Source organism: Stenella coeruleoalba (genome assembly GCF_951394435.1).
Source record: "Stenella coeruleoalba genome assembly, chromosome: 3".
NCBI lineage: Eukaryota > Metazoa > Chordata > Mammalia > Artiodactyla > Delphinidae > Stenella > Stenella coeruleoalba.
This window is the reverse complement of record NC_137148.1, coordinates 96,339,935-96,355,256: the sequence shown is the minus strand read 5'-3', so window position 1 is coordinate 96,355,256 and position 15,322 is coordinate 96,339,935. Positions and strand designations below refer to the sequence as shown.

At 36.1% G+C, this 15,322-nt stretch overlaps 1 long non-coding RNA gene across 1 annotated transcript in view; it reads right to left on the bottom strand.

Moving 5' to 3' along the window:
* Positions 1–3,041: 3,041 nt before the first annotated feature.
* LOC307183718 overlaps positions 3,042–15,322 on the bottom strand; it is a 537,680-nt gene continuing 525,399 nt past the window's right edge. The window contains exon 6 of the long non-coding RNA XR_013827568.1: positions 3,042–3,980. This is a non-coding gene — a long non-coding RNA (uncharacterized lncRNA). The remainder of the gene's footprint in view (positions 3,981–15,322) is intronic.

Here is a 15,322-nt window from a genome sequence, read left to right as displayed (position 1 = left end):
CAATGAACACAGAATACATTAGGATATATAGGTCACTCTAACAATTGACATAATAAGTTACAACTGAGGTTCAGAAAAATTGCTATAAAATACGGAGGAACAAAACTTTTCTAGTGACTTAGAAAGGCATCATGGAAAATGGAATTGTATCTGGATTTGAAGGATTATTTGTGATTTTTAGTGTTGGGTATAACGGGACTTTGCAGAGAGAAGTAATTTTCTTGGTCTAGAGCTTTGCAAACATCAAAAGTTTTCTTCAGAAATAAGTCTGGTTGATACAGATTGGGAAGGGCTATTAGCCATTAATGGTAGTACCTCCCATTCTAGGTAGTTCCAAGTAAACCTGGTGATATTTAGAGATGCAGCAGAACAGCATTCCTTATGACTTGGCCCAGTACAGAACATTCTCAGTCTTTCAGGGGCACCCTAAGCCTTATCATCCCACAGGCTCCTCACTTGTTTTCCCAAATCTGTTGATTCAATCCTATAATATGTATTTGAATAGTGTATTAATCTTATAAATGCAGATCTACAGAATGATACTAAAGAGCAGGGAAGGAAGCTGTTTAGGAGAGTATTGATCTAGATAAGGACATCATGGTGTTTTACAATCCATAATGAGACCTTATCATGATACCTTGACACCTCTGGTGATACATCACCATACATCCAGAATCCTTCAGTTTATTCACGGAAAATATTTGCTATTACTTTTGATTCTTCCTCCAGTCTTCCTGTCATCTAACCCAATGCCTTTTTGCTTTGCAATTCGTCTTCCTTGTGTTTTCTGCACTTTACTTTATTCAGGAAGTATTTAAAACTACTGTTAAGTTACACAATTGGGAACAGCTTGATCAGAGTTGTGCTTTAATAATATTTTTCTTGCACACAATGTGAATTCAAAGAAAGAATTATAATAAGATAGATCCTCTTATTGATATTGTTTCCAAGACAGGGAAGACAATTCTTAACTAGATTATTATTAGCAGTGATAGAAAGGAAAGGGATACATGTAAAAGACAGCAAGGAAGTATAATTTACTTCCATACTATTTTACAAGATTCAGCACCATAATGCAGACCTACCATAGGAAGGACTCTTAGGTTTGGAGCCCATCTGACTGGAACAGCAGCTTCTGCAAATGGAGATTATGGTGAGAAATGGGGGCATATATAAGGAGAAAGTGGATGGTTATCAACATAGGATTCTTTAGCTGAAGGAAAGAGTAAAGGAGAGAAATGAGGTCTGAAGGCAAATCTTAGGGGAGATTTAAGATAAACATGAGGGACAGGAATAGGAGGTAGCAAAGGAAGAGTCAGAGAGATGGGGAATAATTCAGTGTTCTAGAGTCCAGCAAAAAGGAGAGTAAACAACCAGATACATGCTGTAGAGAGAGCAAGTGTTTGTGATGAAGGAGTCACTGGTAACTTCTGAAAGCGAAGAGCAATAGGAGAGTAGTGTGGCTCGAAGCTACCCTGCCTAGTGTAGAACAGGAAGCTGGAGCTAAAGAACCAGTAGTAGACCCAGCGCATCCCTTTCATTGTGAGAACTTCAAATGGTCTGATGCCATTGTTCTTCCTGACTATATTCCCTCCATATTATCTCAATAAATTAATAATTGTATTGAATGATAACCTAACACTTAAAAACTTACCTTGCATAGTAGGAATTCAGCGTGGGAAAGATTGCATTTGATGGTTTATCTTGGATTTGGATTGAAAGATAGCCTCACAATAGGAAAGTAAGATTAACCATGAACGATTCTAAGTAACTACTTAGAAGCAGAAGGTGGTCTAGTGACATGGCAGCCCATGTACATGTAGGTAAGTTTATTTTCCAGTCACCTACTTTACAACTTCTTACACTTATTTCTTATTTTGTATCTGCCTAATGCCAGCCAGAGAAAGCAGGGTGGTCACAAAATACACACCATCACCATATATCCAAAAGCTCTGCGAACAATATACATGTTCTGAGACCAATCAAACTCTATTAAGAGAAAAACTGAATGGGCATTTTAGTAATCCTCAGTACTCGTACATCCTGATCGTTTGATAAAAGGTATTAATTTTCATTTTGGTTGTACATAATCTATCAAGGATGGCAGCAGTTTCCACGATTTTCTCTTTGATCTTCTCTGCAGAACTAGAATTCTGGATTAATTTTACCAGGGACAACGATTTAAACACAGCAGTGTTGAGTCAAGCATTACCCTTTCATTTCCAACTTGCCATATGGGAAACATATATCTTTTCTTGCAATGTATTAAAGTTTTGATCAAATGCATGCCACATTAAATGTTTGCAGCCATATAGTGAATACATTTTGGCTATTTAAAAATCAGCCAAGATTTACAGTATAATTCCATTGCTGAAGTTATCCGTGACAAAGCCAGACAAAGCCAAAACTCCTCATACTTACAGTAAAGTGTAATTTATTATGTTTCATTAAGACATCCAAATATGAGGTACATTAGGGTTCTGGGTGGCATGCTGGGTGCAAGATTTTGTAGTTTGCAATTCCTTCTGTAAAATCTATCATTTATAGTATATAAAAATCTCCTGTTTCTGTCTGTGAATGTTGACACAACTGTTGGGGCTTGTCCCACAGCCGGCATAATGCTGTAAGCAGCAACAGGAGGAAGTTCACTTTCCCTTTGTACATTATATGAGAGTACATAAGCTTTGTACTTATGTACTCTCATATAATGCTTAGAGATAACTGAGTCTGCTCTCTTTAAATTATTGATCCACCCACTAAAGAAGGGCACTAAAAATATCTTGGGGTCATATGTTCCTAGAAAGAACAGTGACTCCTTTTAAATAATTATGTTTATATTTGAAAGCTTTTCATTCATTTACAGATAGTTATTGAACACTAACTATGTGCAGGAACTCTGCTAGACATTATGGATATAAAGAACCAATTCATTTTCAATGTCTTGTTTAACTCTTTGTCTTTTTGTCTATAATAGGCAGCCTATGCTTATTTAACTCATTTAATCTTTCCATCAAGATCAACTTCTCAATTGCTTTGTATTCCATTCTGGGGCACTTTTCCTTTTATGGAAATGTCTCCCATGTGTAGATGGCTGGAACTTAATGTCAAAGGGCAGGTGTGTTTTCTGTTTTGGTTCATCATACGCGCACATCCATATTTCATCTTGGACATCATATTATACGATATGCTCATGCCTTAGTGTAACCTTGGCTCACTTCCAGTGTTGCTGCTTTCTATTTTTCAGCACAAAATCCCTGTGGTTTGGCTTATTAAGTCCCAGATGTATTCATTTGGACTCTTTCCCTCAGGAAGCCTGAGGTCCCGGGGTGGTAGTGTCTGAGACAAATGCTCAAAATTTCCTGGAATGAGTCCTGATTCTGGCTTCATGATGCTGTCACTTACCCTTCATGGAGAGCTATCACTGCCAGGTCATTATTTCCCTGCTGAAGCCACTCCCTGCAATTCTATTTGGGAGGCTTCATATCCCAGTTTTCTATGAGGCATCCAGATGAACCGATATGAATTTCATGGTTGGGGAAATTTATTCATGAAATCTGGACTTTTGCCTTGATGTTGTCCATTGATCTTTAGGTCTTTAAGCAGATACGGTAGTCCAGAAGCTATTGCTTAATTATACTCCTTTGGGAGAAGTGAGTTGAAGTGAGTTCAGGCAATCATATGGATCAATTAAAAAGTATAACAGAGAAATGGAAAACCAAAGCCAAAAAATATACAGTGTACTTTGAGAAACAGAAAAAAATAAATCTATGTGTTAGAATTCAGGATATTAGTTATCTTTCAGAGAATAGTGCCTGGGAGGAGATACGAGGGGACTTCAGTGTTGCTTGTAATGTCCTACCTCTTGATCCAGGCGCTGGTAATATGGGTGGGCTCATTTTGCACATAATTAGACACAACAAGTTGTATACTTACAATTTGTGTGCTTTTCCATTGGTATATTATACTTCAGTAAAAATTACCTAAAAGAAAACAAAAGAATTTAGATGTTAACTAATCATGTCCATTAACTGTAAGTAGAAGGTAACTTGATACATTTATTTTGTATCATGATACTGAGGCCATACGTTTTTAAACACAGAGGAACGAGTGACTAACACCAGTAACTAAATATCTTAAAAATGATGTTTAAAATAACAGGCACAAAGATATCAAAACAAATTATATTTTTCAGCATTTTGAAAGAAACTGATTTTCACTTCATTCTTGAAGCTTCTATGTTTTTCCTATCCTGCAGGGAGAAAATTGAAGTAAAACGATATTTTCTTGGCTCAGGATCCTTAGAAAGTCACTAGGAACGGAAAGTAGATTAGCCTCATAGTCTCGGTGGCTTAGCAGAAAATTTCACAAGTCAAAGGGAGTTTGAAAGTAAACCTTTACCGCTCCCCCCAATTTAACACGTTTGCCAGCCCATACTCATGCTGTTATCAAAGTGGCTCATTTTAAATTCTTTACACATACATGTAATGAATAATACAAAATTCCTCTACCTTCAAACCGTGACATTGCTGTCTGATTTACCAAGGTTCAAGGAAAAGAAGAAACCACTTAGTGATGAGTAAATCAGCCAAACTAAATCTTTTAATTTAATCTGATTCTGTTGCAGTCACATAGACATGACAGAAATGAACTCTTATAAAAAAGGAAAAATGACAGTAATTTTAAAATGGTTTGTAAAACAATTATAAAACATGGAGAAAGAATCTCCATCATTTAGAAAATGAAGACAGCCTTGCTATTTCCATCAATGAATAACTGATTGATTGCAAATGATACATTCCTATTATTAATGAAACCTGACAATTCCATTAGACTAATAAACAACAACTGCATGTTAATTCTCTTGATGAGCTTATCATTCATTTTTCCAGGGTTGAGGAATGCAAAACGAAAGCGAGAGTATTTAGAAGGTGAAATGAAGGTATAACTTTAAGGATTAGAAAACAGTTTATGTTTCTCTCCTCCTAAATCAAATGATAAAGAAGAATGTTAGGGCTTCTAATCTATATGGAGTTACGCTGTCAATTCTCAAGTAATCCATTCAACAGTTTTTACTGTTTGAACAGCTACATTTTAGTCAGTCGATTTATTGAATATTAGTCCACTCTTTCTAATTCTCTGGAGCCAGGTGCTTAAATCACCCAAACAAATTTGAGACCAAGAGCCCATGAGAGTAAACTCTGTTTTATCCAACTTAAAAAGAAGAACAATACCCCCAAATATACGATCTTCAAAGTAATTTGGTTTTAATAGGTTGATTCTGTGAGACTCAATAACTCTCTGTCCTTGAGCAAATTACTCTACCACTAATGAGGACTGGTTTTTGCACTTTGAATACAAAAGTGTGTTGAGACACTGAAGTAACGATACAAGGTCATACCAAATAACAACTTATTTCCATATGGCTAGATCTGTGAGGGTCCAAATAAGAATTCTATTAATTGCAGAAAATATGAAGAAAACACATGTGCAAATGAAACTACCCAATACAGAATTTGAAGAATACCAAATTTATTTTGCAATTTATTTAGCTGTAAAAGGTAAAATATAAAAGCTTAATTATATGCATAAGTGACAATTCCAAATGATTCTTATATATGTCAATCTCCTTTGAGATATACCTATATATTTGTTATTTTAATGGAAACAACAAATTAAATTTACTGAAAATGTATTTCAGGGAACCAATTATTTACTCATTCACCCTCTTGAAAAAATAGTTGCTAAATACTTGTGCTTTGTGCTTAACTCTTTGGGAGGAAAAATATCAAGTGAGACTTCAACTCTCCAAGGAGTTTGAAAAGCATTAGTGGAGAAAGACTTCTAATGTTGCTTTTTGTTGTAGATTGAATTTATTTCTCTGTTTCATTGTTAATATAAAGGACATAGAGAAGTATTTTTTTAAATCTACAGAAGTGCAGAGAAAGTAGAGATCTCAAGTGAATGGAATAATCAGAGATGTTTTCAAGGAGGAGTTCATCCGAACCAGGGGTTACCAACATAAAGGTCTACAGGGTACAGGAGAGTGACATAAATGAACAAAGTGGGTAAACCATTTCTAAGAGAAAGGGAAGTGGCAGAGACTAAGGAAAAAGGGAGAGTGTGTGTTCTTTTTAAAAGGAAAAACCTTTCCTTAGTTTTGGCTAATTATAATCCTTATGTGGCAAAGGCTTCTGATTTCTCAAGAGAAGCCACAACTCTGGATTTTTAGGTGCAATCTCCATCCTTTCAAATTTGGAAAAATTATACATATATGCAAATATAAGTTATATATCTATATATAATTTGTAAAATTATATATAATATACAAACTGATTGTATTATTTATATAAACTCATATATGTGTAAGTGTGTGTATATACAAACACAAAAACAATCAGTTTTTTAAAAAATATACCTAAAGTCATATTTGACCTACATACAGTTTCCAATCTCAACACTGTATCATGGCTTTGGTTAGACGGCTGAATGTAAAAAAAAAAATGGAGAAGAGAGAGCTCTCTAGGAGAAAAAATCATATGGGGAAGGGCAAGGGAAGGTCAGTTGACATTAAGAGGTCTCAGTTGACTCGTGTGTGTGTGTGTGTGTGTGTCTGTGTCTGTGTCTGTGTGTGTCTGTGTGTGTGTGTGTTTATTTGTGTTTACATATACAGTGGAGCCAGAATTAGATATTGATGGTAGAACACATGGTTATTGACTACCATAATAATGAGTTTGGAACTTTTTTGAAAGCCCTAGAAACTGCCAAAAGGTTTTCAGGAAAGGAGTGACTCCATACAATTACCTTGTAGGATTTACTAGATTAGAGGCTCCAAACATAGAGACCTCTCAGCTTCCTACTGTACTAGCTTAGCAATAAAGTGACTGCAGCCTGACCTGAAATAGTAACTAGAGCCATGGAGGGGAAGGAGTGGACAGGAGAGACACTGTCATGGAACAGGACTTGAAAACTGAATAGATGTAGGGAGAGGTTTAAAGGAGATTACAAGATTTATTCTCAAATTTCTTGTCTTTTTGCCTGTGAAGATGTAGAGCCATTAATGTTAAGACAAAAGGCTATGAACTGGTATAAGCAGATATTTATGCATTAACTTTAAGCATGTTAAAATGGTAGTGTTTACAAAGTCCTCAAGTCTAACTTTGGAGACATTTTGAAATCAGTTTTAAGCCATAACTGAGGTGGAAATAATGTGAACACATAATTTATTTTATTTTATTCCTTATTGTATTTAAAAATATGAATACAATTTTTTTTCAACTAAATTGAATTTTAAAATTCTGATCGATTACCTTCTAAGAGACAGACAGTGAGCGCTTATGCAAACAACTCACACTTCCAGTTTTGATTTGAGAAGGTCTCCATTACTATAGATAAGCCTAGTAAAATATGACCCTTAAAAAATTAACTAAACATTCTGTTTTGAATTTTATCTCTGTGGGGTACAAAAAGAAGAGTATTCATTTTTGTCATAGCACTTTTGAGATCACTTCCCATGCAAGTACTTTTTTCATCAAATAGACTCTTCTGGATCATTTTTGGCACTCTAGACTTGGGACCAAGCAACTGTAATGCCTCAGAGAGACAGTGCTATCATTGAATGTCTTAAAATGTCAGGTGGATCGATGAGCAACTGGAGTAGTTGTGAAGCAACTGTTTTATTTTGAAAAAGAAACTGAGCTTGCAACAAATAACACATCTACAATCAGATGACTACAAAAAAAATTGGTCATATCGACCTAATATTAGTGTTTTTCCAAACTCTGTATTATATAAACTTTGCTCAGTTGGGAAAGCTGAGACTTTCTGATTAACTGGTTATTGTATCAGAGTCTAGGCAAAATATGTTTTTTTTTCTTTTACATTGTGGTAAAAGAAAAAATATGTTTTTTTCTTTTACATTGTGGCACTCAGTTTCTCCTCTCAATCTGAAAACATTAGTGTTTCTGTTTTAGTGACCTTCTGGAATTAGTTATTTGATACTTTCTTCTCTTTGTTGTTCTACTTCCCAGATTTTTTTAAACTTTGTCTTCCAGAATTTCTTCTGATCTTTGTTGTTGTATTGTTTTGTGTATTCATTTTCAAGGGAATTTTTCTTATCAAAGTATTCTTTTTGCAGGTATAGCTCCTGTTCCTGTTTAATGGATGCAATTTAGTTTCTAAGGCTATTACATATTTTTTCTTTTTGTGGGGGGCACATAGTTTTCTTCTGCTATTTTCAATGACTCTTTTCTGATTTCTTTCTTTTTTTTTGTTTTTTTTCTAACCTTTGTATTTCATGTTAAAAGCTTTGTTTTAATGTATTGTAATCCTTGACTGTTCCTTTATAGTTAATGGAAAGTGAAGCACTGCAAAGATGTTTACAAATTCTATTTGCATAGGTGGGCTTTGTCCACTAATGGCTTTACTGTAGAATAAACTTGTTTAGCCATTTCATTTGGAAACTCTAATTACTGGCATCTATAGATTTTGTCTCTTGTCCCAGTCAGTTTCCTAGAAAAGTCTTTAGTCCAGAGATAAGCAAACTTTTTCTATCGAAGTCCAGAGAGCAAATATTTTACACTTCATCAGTTAGATAGTCTTTGCTGTGACTATTCAATTCTGTCATGGTAGCACAGAAGCAGACACAGACAATACAAAATGAAGGATGTGGCTGTGTTGAAATAAGACTTTACTATTATGTAAACAGTCATCAGGCCATTGTTTCCAACCCCTGTTCGAATCTCCTGCTGTGGGCTATAAACTTGAGTACCAAGGTTGTGTCTAGTGAAAGAAGGGGACCAGAGACATGGCCACTTAACGTGGTCTTTTAATAAATCCCTCTGTTTTCATTATGATATCCCATCCTCACCTGTAACTTGTGTATTCGTGATTAAAGTGTTCCTACCAATCCCCAGAAAGTAAATTTCCAGTCTTCGGCTGTGAAGGGTAGTGGGGAACAACCAACTTTACAGAGTGTGGCATATGGTCTCAGAGGCATTCAAACAGTACACCTGTTTTCAGCAATGACCTATTCCGCTAATATCAGCTGTACCTGGTGCCTTCAGTCCTGAGCCTTTCCAGGGCTCTACATCACAAATGAGCTTGGAGCTGGCCTCCCCCATTGCTGGTTTACATTGTTTTCTGATCTGCATTACCACCTATAAGTCAATAACATCCATCCAAATGTTTTCTGGTTTCCAATATTGTGTTGCTGTATTTGTCTCTCCTGTTTTCTTTGTACTTTCAGGTTTTTACTTTTCAAAAATCCTTTAACTGACATTTTAGTAGAGATTCTGATGGAATTAGCAGTGAATATGTGTCATGAGTGTTCCATCTTTAACTGGAGCCTTCAGAAAATAGATAGATAGATAGATATTCTGATCTTTGATATTCTGGTCTTAATGTCATCCATTTGCAACTGTAATATCATTACAATCAAGAGTCTACTTTTACATGTAGGTTTACTTGATACTTTACTTGATCTTGAAGATATTTCATATCTCTGAAATACGAGATGGCAAACTACAGTTTATAGTTTTTACTCTTTCAATTTCCAAGTGAAAAAAAAGATTGCTTCAAAGTAGGATAAACACAGTTTTATATATTCACCCCAGTTAGTTTTATATAGTCTACCTTCCCTCATGCCCCAGGTCACTAAAATCCCCACTTTCCAATACTTTCATAAAATGAAGTCAATAACTTTATATCTTTTCCACAGGCTATTCCCCCAAATATGAACACTAGGCAGGTGTTCACACTCATTTAATATTGAAATAGAATGAATAAGCATTCATTCTACTGTGGGAAACCTTGAGCCCTCCTAATGCAGCTTACACATCTCTCTTCATCCTTCTTCTCTATCCTATTCCTCTTTTATGCTCTCTGTCTTATCTCTTGATTCCTTTTCTATGTCCATTCTTTTTTTTTTTTTGGCCGATCATTATTATGACTCATATTAGTTTTCTATTTCTGTATAACAAATTACCACAAACTTGATGGCTTAAAGCAACACCCATTTATTAGCTCACAGATGTACAGACTTGAGTAAGCTAGACTGGATTCTATGCTCAGGGCTAAAATCATGGTGCTGGCTGGAGTCTCTGGGAAAGAATCCACTTTCAAGCTCATTTATGTTGGCAGAATTCAGTTCTTTGCAGTTGTAGGACTGAGGTCTCAGTTTCCTTGTCGGCTGTCAGCCAGGGGCCTCTCTCAATTTCCCAAGGCCATCACATTCCTTCTCACTTGACTGCATTCATCTTCAAAGAAACAATGGTATGAGTCCTTCTCAGCCTCCATGTTTCTTTGACTTTCTTTTCTGCTACCAGTCAGAGAAAGCCCTCTTCTTTTACAGACTCATGTGATTAGGTCAGATTGACCTGGATAATCTCCCCACCTCAAGAGCAACTAGATGATATACTATAAGCACAGGGGTGATATCTTGATGCATAAGCAGGTTCTGTAGATTAAGTTAGGACATCACTGAAGGGTCATTTTAGAAATTCCACCTATCACACTTCTATTCATTCTATAGAAGTGCCACTGGCAGCAGGAGTATATAATAGGTTTTACTCAAAGTCTGGGTTAGCAGAGAGGACTGAGTTATAACTCAACACGTAGAATGGATTAAAATAGAATATCAGGTATCATTGTCCTGAAAAACTTCTTCCCTATTCCCTGCCTTGGGGAATTTCTTGATGGCCTTGCCTTCAGTTGGGCCCCAGCCTCCAGTGCTTTTGTGGAACTCATCTCCTTTTCTTTTCCTCATATCTCTATTTCCAAATTTAAAGTACCTCAGTGGTTAGATTCTCCAGTTTCTGGATAAAAACTTCCAGATTACTGTTTACTTCCACCAGCAGAACACTATACTTACAAACTCTCTCAGAGACAATTCTCAGACTGTTGGGCAAGTGAGAAAATTCACTTTTCATATCGAAATATGCCTATTAACAAAGTGAAAAATTTCTTCCTAAAAACGACTCTGCTTTTTTCTTATCCCTACCATTTCAAACCATTTATATGTTCTTATTCTTACAAACTCCTACTCTTATACTCAAGTTTTTTTAAATTAGTGAACATTAGATAAAATAATACATGTAAACTACTCAGTATATTCTCAGAAACATAGCTAGAAACAAATGTTGGCAAACATTTTTATTGGAGATAGAGTGGAACCGTGGATCATTTAGAATTCCTCAATTAGCATCATTTAAACAGCTGCCTATATGTAAGGGTGTAGAAATGCATTAAAGCCAGGCAAATAGATGATAAAAGTCAAAACCAAAACCAACAAAAACCATAACTCTTTGAGCAAGATCTCTAGCAAGGATTAATGTAATCATCTGGTCATCTTTCACCATTATGTGAGTGGAAACAGCTAGGCAGCCAGTAGAGAGAACACAACTTAACTTAGTTAGACTCTCCTGTCTCACTAATTGAAGGGTTTTGTACACCCTCAGGCCAGAGACCTTGTCTCCTGTGTTTTAGGCAATAAGAAGTATGCAGTCAATGCTCGATAAGTAATAATAATTAATATTGACTCTCATTCCCTGGGCAGTACTTCCAGTATTGATGATGTCAGAGAGGATTATGTCTCCCAGGAAAACATGTAGGATAAATTTCCTGGCTGGGCCCCAATTAGAAGGAGAGGAGAAAAAGGAACTGAAGTGTATTATGAAATAAGTCACAAAGCTCAGGAAAAACTATCACAAACACAGAAGGATACTCAAGTCATTTGTCCTCCTGTCTTTTTGACCTCTTCCCCTTCTTTTAGTTGATGTATGTTTAATTCGTTATATAATCAACACCCATAAATCCATAACTTAACCCAAGAAATAAAACAATAGCAAATAATAAACAAATTACCTAACAGGAAAACAGAGAGACAGACAAAGAGAACTGATGCTTGCCAAACTTCTGCAGTTGGCTTTGGAGACCCCTTGCTATGCGAAAGTGGGCAACACTTCGGTGCCTGGATGTTGAAGAGAGCTGGGTAGGAGAGATACCGATGAGGGATGTAGGGAGGCTGGGGAGAGAGGATACTCCCAGGAGCTAGAGTAGCAGTGACTTACCAACTAGTATGGAATTAGGTCAGTCACTTAACAGTCTCTCTCCAGAAGTAAGCACCATTTGTGAATTTTATATCATTATTCTATTATGCACATATATAAACACTCATACCCACACACACACACATTTTCCATGATTATTAAGCATTTTATCTTTCAGTAAATTTGTAAAGGACATTAAATGCAGGAGTTTTTATGTAATAAGGAATACCTCTCAGTTTAACTTAAAAATCCAATAAGTATGTTTCAGAGCTCTGTTCGGTATGCCGGTAACCGGGAAATGGAATTTTAGGGGACATCATTCCCCCAAGTTCAGTGAAAATGAAACAAACAAAGAAAAAAAATAGACCAACTATATCTCTATCCATCTATCTATCATCTATACATATACACACTCAGGTTCCTTTTTTTTTTTTTTTTTGTGGTACGCGGGCCTCTCACTATTGTGGCCTCTCCCGCTGCGGAGCCCAGGTTCCGGACGCGCAGGCTCAGCGGCCATGGCTCACGGGCCCAGCCGCTCCGCAGCATGTGGGATCTTCCCGGACCGGGGCACGAACCTGTGTCCCCTGCATCGGCAGGCGGACTCTCAACCACTGCACCACCAGGGTAAGCCCCACACTGAGGTTTCTTTTAGTTTGAGATCTTTCACTTTACTAATTTTGATCAATCATCAGTGTTTGATGACCTCTAGTCCTCCTCATATCCATGTATTGGTTTGGAGCATGACTAGATTAATGAACCAGCTGAGAAGATCAGCACCTAGTCCTCCCTATTTTGGTCCAGTCTTCTCAGTGGAAAGAGCTGTCTGGATACGAACACATTCATAATGTCATCCTAGGGAATTCAAACCCACCTTACAATATGACCGTTATTCAATCAGCAATGATCTTTGTCACACAAAAATATATCAGATACTGGTTTTATTTCTGTTAAAATTAGTTAAGAAAAGTAAATTTTCAGAGTGTTTTGTGAAACTGAGAATCAGAGTAGGTCTTTCTTAATAAGTTAGCCCTAGAGATCTGAAGTCAGATATTTGTGGGGAGAGCCTCTATAATTATTTTGAATTTTTGTTGTTGTTGTTGTGAACCTTATGGTTCTTCAGTGTCCTTCTCTGTTAACATTGCCATCACCTAGAATTAGTTTCATGCCTGAACTACTGCATTCCAAGATGGCAAACACAGCTCCATGGTCAATCCTTGCTTCGCTAATGGTAACTCTGATCACATAACAGATGTGAAGCTTAGAGAATAAATATCCTCCATCAGGACCAACATGCTTTATTTATGTCTATATATATATACACATATATGTATACACATACACACACACACACACATATATATCTAAAAAGATAATCACAGGGCTTCCCTGGTGACGCAGTGGTTGAGAGTCCGTCTGCCGATGCAGGGGACGCGGGTTCGTGCCCCGGTCCGGGAAGATCCCACATGCCGTGGAGCGGCTGGGCCCGTGAGCCATGGCTGCTGAGTCTGTGCGTCCGGAGCCTGTGCTCCACAACGGGAGAGGCCACGGAGAGGCCACAACAGTGAGAGGCCCGCGTACCAAAAAAAGATAATCACAGAAACCATTTTCCATTTTCTGATCCAATATCAGCTAACTGCTAATTTTCCTTTGAAAACAACAGAAATAAGCATTTCAAATCAGTGTTATTATAAATATCCAAAATGTATGATCATTTTGAAGAAAACACTCTGACACTTCACATAACTTCATTTTAATTCTGAATAAGTCTATCTTCTGACTTTTATTTTGTAGTTAACATCCTGTATTCTGATATGTAGAGCTGAGAATATGGGCGACAGTAGATATTGAAAAGTAGATAATATGAAAAAAGCTAGTGGAGTAAATTTACATAAAATATGATAAAGTTAATATTTACCCAACAAATTAACTACTAAAATTTAGCTTAAGGTACACTTAAGATATACAAATTCTTTAATTTGACAAATACTTCTCTGGCAAGAACTGGGTTGTTTTTGATACTTTCTTTCTATAGGCCATTTTAAACATTCCTTGCTTTGTTTTCTCTCCACTAATTAGTCTTTAAATATCCAATGATATTTCTCAGGATAACAAAGTGAGCTAATCTTTACATTTGAAATTTCAACAACCAGACTGAAAAAAGCTCAAACAACTTTCCATTCAATAACTTCAGGCCAAGAATTCAGACATAAGTTAACTTATTGTTTACATGCCGTATCCTGCCAAATTCTGGATATAGATTTAGAGAATCTGTGATAGAGAAACCCTTAAATATTTAGTAATTCAATTTCAATTGTAATTTTGGGGGAGGGGATTTGTATGTGATTTTTTCTAAATTAACTTTATGAGAAAATCGTACCTTCTTGCCTTTCAGTATAAAGAATAAAGAATGAGTAAAGAATGCTAATGAGGTTTATACTAAAGCTTTCTTTTTGAGGATTTTTTAAAAAAGAAATCTTGCATTATTCTTATTTAATCTCCCTTACTTTGATGATGAGCACAATTAAGTTAACCAAAAAGATCAAGTGTGTATGCATGCTCAATTCAGTCAATGCAGTTCTCTGCTGAATTTCACTCACTGCCTTAAATTGAGAAGAACTGAGGATGAAATGCCTGAGAAGCTCTGTTCCCTTCTCATGGCTGCCACTCTTAGAAGCCTGGCCATAGCAACAGTTTACCTGGCAAAGATGTTCCGAAAACGTTCTGGGGTTTTCTTGTGAATTGATTTATTTATTAGCACTAGGCATGTTTGCTTTTTAAAATGAGGTATGTTAGTCATTTTGGGAGCAGATGTGTATGACCTCCTGACTCTAAACCCAACAAGTTACAAATGCTCTTCCACACCCACTCTGATAGAGTATTATTTTCTTAAGTCAGTGGCTGAGTTCTGCATCTCCTGAGTCAGAAGAAAATGATATATGTTTTCCCTTCTGGAAATTTCAATATGTAGCTCTTTTCTCTTCTCCATACATTTCATTTGTTGAAACTAGATGGAACATTAAGTTTTAAATGTTTTATCAATTTATCAGGAAGAAATCATTTTACAAAATATATATTTTATGGTTAAGGTGTCAGTAAGATTTTTATAGTGATTGAAATGTTTTAAAGCTAATTGGGAAAAATTAAGAATTTTAAAACATTTACCTTTGGTAAAATATGAAGGAGTCATTGTTTAATTTTAAAGACAATAGCAAAAGTAGGTTTTACTTAAAACATAATGATGGTTTAAGTCAACTCCCAAGATCCCAAGGCTATTTATT